The following is a 5,187-nucleotide window of genomic DNA, read 5'->3' on the forward strand; positions in this document are numbered from 1 at the left end:
AGGATGAGGCAGCTGGTGATGTCAGCAGGTGTTTAACTGTTGAATGGGGTGGAAGGATATTAGAGCACACCTGGGAGCTGGGATCCAAGACACACGTAGGTCATGTGCAGTTTTGCCTCTCCTGAATAAAGCAATAAATACAGCCACAAACCAAGACACTTGTGAAGTCATGTGGATGCTGGTTCAATTCTTGAAAAATTGGCTGAGCCTAGTGGAATTCAATTAATGCAGCAAGACTTCCATGAAATGCCAATTTTTATTCCTGTTCTTGGAGATACCAATATTGTTTGCTAAGATCTTATGTGGGATGTTCACACCATCCTTCAAAACAGTTGGAGGTGGCCACCACTGGTGGAGTTTGGATTCTGGTTAAGTTGGCTTGCTGGATGTTTTTGCCTTCCTGTGTTTGACAGACATGGTGATAGATTTTGATCTGTTTTACTTTCTTCTGCTGACCTTTTCTTTTCTCTCAGTATGATTTTTGTTTGGCTTGAATTGGCATAAAAATAAATGGATACATTTGAAAAGAGTGTTTTTTCTGTTGTTTTTTTTTCACCAGTGACAGCAAAACTAGTTGGAGGTCCTACTTTTCTTGGAAAAGCAGTGTGAAAAAAGCTGGGAGCATGTTTTTTGGCAGGTGATAATACATAAATACATTTTCTGTATACTTATTAAATGCACTATTGTGTTATTAATAACCAGTTGAGCCAGTAATTGGTTTATTATGATTTTGAACCACCGATTTGTTTTTAATCTGGATGACTTGACCATCATATTAAAGTGAACTAAGCTTTAATGCTTGTGCCATGTGCAAGGGATACAGCTGTATCAGTGATTTCCAGAGTTCACAAGTTTAATATATTCTGAAAAATAAATTATTTCAGTATGTCTTTTTCATGCTCCATCTTACTCTAGAGCTGAATGTTTGGAAAGGCTCAGCAGAATATTTTCCTTCATTTCATTAATTACTCAACTGTAGAAAAATGTCTGGTATTTCCTTCCAAAAATATACTATGGAAGAATTAGAGTTGTGGTTTTAGGATACAACGGGAATGAGCTACCTCAGCTGTTATTATAGAGGGTGTGCTGACTGGAAGAAAAAGGCTTAGGACATCAGTTCTACACTCTGAATCTTCACACAAAAAGGTCATCCCCCACAAGTAAATCTATCAGTACCTTAGTTGTGTGTCTTGCTGCCAGCTGTATCTCCACATTACTGAATTTCTTTGGGGAAAAACTAATTGGGAGGGTGAAGGTCCTTGATACACCTCTGTATAGCTCCCTTACCAGGCTACAGTGGATGTCCTGTGCTGATAGAGCAATGGTGTCAGGGAAAGGTGGATATCACAAAGTCACAGAATGCTTGAGGTGGGAGGAGACTTCAGATGGTCACCTGGTGCAACCCCTACCCAAGCAAGGCCACCTAAAGCAGGCTGCCTATGACCATGTTTCCAAGGAGGTATCACACCCTCTCTGGGCTCAGTCCCCCTCACAGGCTAAGTGCTTCCTTATGTTCAGATGGACCATCCTGTGTTTCAGTTGGTGCCCATCACCTCTGGTCTTCTCACTGGGCCCAAATGAAAAGTGCCTGGCTCCATCTTCTTTTGCAACCTCCCTTCAGGGTGTTTGTACACGTTGATGAGCTCCTCCCTGAGCCTTTTCTTCTCCAGGCTGCACAGTTCTTGCTCAGCCTTCCATCATATGAGAAATGTTCTAGACCCTTCATTAGCTTAGTGGCCTTTCATGGGACTTGTTCCAGTAGTTCCATCTCCTTTGTTCTGGGAAGTTCTGAACTGGACACAGTACTCCAGATGTGGTCCCACCAATGCTGAGAAGAGAGGAAGGACCACTTCCCTCAAACTGCTCTCCACTCCTCCTCATGCAGTGCCAGATACCGTTTCCCTGCCTTCTAGTAAAGGCAGTTTGCTGGCCCTTGTCCAGCTTGGTGTCCACCAGCACCCCCAGTCCTTCCTGCAAAGCTGCTTTCCAGCTGATCAGCTGCAGCACATGCTGGCCCTCCTTGCAGCCCTCCTCCCTACATGCAAGACGTTCCATTTGCCTTTGTTGAACTGCATGAGTTGTTGAATTGCATGTCAGTCCATTTCTCCAGCCTGTTCAGATCCCTTTGGTTGGCATCATGACTCTCACAATTTTCTATCATCAGCTAACTTGCTGAGGATACAGCCTGCCCCATCACCCAGATAATCATGATAACATTGAGCAGGTCTGTCCCCAGTATTGATTCCTGGGGTACGTTGCTCATTATTGGCTTCCAATTAGACTTTTTAACACCGATCATCACCCTCTGGGCCCAGCAATTCAGCCAGTTTTCATTCTCATTCAGGCCATAATTCATCATTTCTATGTGTGGGTCTTACGGGGAACAGTGTCAAAAGCATGACTTAAGTCAAGGTAGACAATGTCCTTTGTCCTCATCATGTCTGTCCTTTCATCATAGAATCCCATCAGGTTGATCAACCATTACATTCCCTTGGTGAGTTCCTGCTCCTGGTCATCTTGTCCTTCACGTGCCTGGAACTGGTTTCCAGGATGAGTGGCTCTGTACCTTCCTGGGGCTGGAAATGAGTCTGACCAGCCTGTAGTTCCGTGGCTCCTTCTTCCTGCCCTTTTCAAAGATATAAATGGCATTTGCTTTCTTCCAGTCCTCAGACATGTCTCCCAGTTGCTGTGATTGTTCAAGGTTTAAAGTGCCTCAAGATATCAGCCAGCTCTTTCAGCACTCATCCCAGTAGGGCCCATAAACTCATGAATGTGTGTTTTAAAGGCTTTTCAAAGACTCCTCAGTAAAACACTCTTGTGCTTTTGGTCCCATCTTGTGTCATGAAGAATATAGAGAATAAACTTAGCACAACCAGTTCTGCTTCTAAAATGCTGTGAAGGTCAGAAGTCAAAAGCAGAAATGAGGTGGTATTAAGAATTATGATAATTCAAGAATTCTTCCTAGGCTATTCCGGAAACCTAAGAAAAGGTGACTTCAACCCAGTCCTAAAACTGACAATTACAAGCCTGACAACTTTACTACTCCAGCTGTCTTCCTAAGCATATTAAAAATATCCTGCAGTGAGTTCTCCTTGTAGTGCTTCTGTTTCTACCTCTCTATATTTTTTCATGAGAGCTTGCCCACTGCTTTCCTCTCTTACTCCACTGCCCTGCTGATTGCTTGCACCTATAATCCAACACTCAAGATCTGTGCAAGATTGTTCCCACGCTCTTGCAGTTAAGTGGAAAGTGGGATAAATAAAACTATCCCTTTTTCTGGGGCAAAGAGAGGAAAGAGCTTTACAACAAGGAACTGAAAGCATAATCCACCTTCTTAAGCAAAATATTCTGCTCCCAGGGACTAAAAATCACTTGATGGCTCTCACAGAAAGGTAAAATACTAATTTGTGTTTAGCGGTGGTATATATATGATCTCAGGACAGGGATCTTATAACCTTCCCCTTGACTAATACAGAAAAGATGAAGACTTGCTGAGGTAAGCCAATAGCCCCTCCATGCTGAAACTCAATATGCTTCAGATGGTGAAATGAGACAGAGCCAGTGGAAACCAAAAATTTAAACATCATTTCTAAGTGAAGAAAGCTATGTTACCTACATAGTAGTGGGTCAAGAAAAGGTGAGGCCAGTTCAGCTAAATAGGGAGAAAAGTAATTTATCAAATTATTTTTGTTTTCCCCCATAATTTTGGTGGAAAAAAAATAGAGGGATGTGAGAATTTCAGTGAATAAGATAGACATAATTCTCAGGAGTTGTCACTGATTTTGATAGCCACAATATTGTGAGGGCTACAGATGTATTCGGACCCAAAAAGAGCCCAAGCAAGCTGTTTATTGAAGTGAGAAATTATACATATTCTTTTCCTTAAGCTGGTGTTAAATGACAAAAGTTAGAAAGCATTGATAGGCAGATTAATGCACACTGTAACAAATCCTCTCTTCAGGCTTTATTTCAAACGCCACTGTAATTTCTTTTTTAAAAATTTATTTGTTCTAGGAATGGTTATTAAAAGTCAGAAAGTTGAGATGACCAGACTTGTTAAGGTTTAAAGCTCATGAGATAGATTTTGTAAAGCTAATGCTGTAGTTTCCATTTTCCTAACTCCTCCAGGAGTTTGCCGTGCTAATTTACATCCCAGGCTCTATGAGGGAATACACGATTCTCCCCAAAACCGGGCTTTGCAAGGAATGTTATTTCTGCCCTCTTGTGGCCACGGACCATTTTGCAGTTTTACATCGACGAGAATTCCAGACTTTAATCGCATTTAGGTAATTGCAAATTGCTTTTACTTTAGAGAACATACGTAAGTTTTGTATCTCCGAGTCAATTTTCCTGTATAAAATGTATTTAGATATATCTTTCATTTGAATATAATAGTTGATTATTTAGATGATCAAATTAATTACAAAAAATTCTTGTAGTTTATGTCATAACCCAGAATACGAAGCATGACTTGCATGTTACAAGAAACAGTTAAACAGCGTTTATTTTCTAGTGACTGAAATTATTTTAGTTTTAGGGCCTGTGCCCCACTTTTGGTCTGTTCACATGAAAAATGTTGTATAGTTGCATGCGGCAGCTTCTTCACAACTTCAGTGAATCTTTAACTTATTTATAAATTAGCTTTCACATCATGTCAATCAATCAATCAATCAATCAATCAGTTAATCAATCCACTGATTACACCAGTTACTTTAAATTTATCCCAGACTCTTGGCAGGATCAGATCACAAGACCAATTTTTATTTTAGAAAGATCCTATAAAGTGTCAAGGTGACCATGTACCCCATATATAAATAATGCTGTCCATTACAGGCTTATAGAGGGTCGAATCATTTCAGTTAAGGCTGCTGCTTATCATATTTTCTGATAGTCAAATATCCAGAGACAGAATAGGTACACCTGCATGCACAGTGATATCTCTTGTATTTATTAGCTGGTGAGAGTCTGGCAAGAAATTTTGTAGCATGCATGTAAGAGTATATAATGCAATAGTGATTTAAGATAAAAGCATTATAAAAACAAGAATAGATTATTCACTGTCAAATAATACTAACAAATGAGAATATTTTTCTGTTACACATTGGAAAATGGGAAAAAAACCCTGAATTTATACATTACCTGCAAACTTTTTCCTATGTGCTCCTTTTCAGTCAGCCCAAGTTATTG

Source organism: Vidua chalybeata, chromosome 1 (genome assembly GCF_026979565.1).
Source record: "Vidua chalybeata isolate OUT-0048 chromosome 1, bVidCha1 merged haplotype, whole genome shotgun sequence".
NCBI classification, from domain to species: Eukaryota; Metazoa; Chordata; class Aves; order Passeriformes; family Viduidae; genus Vidua; species Vidua chalybeata.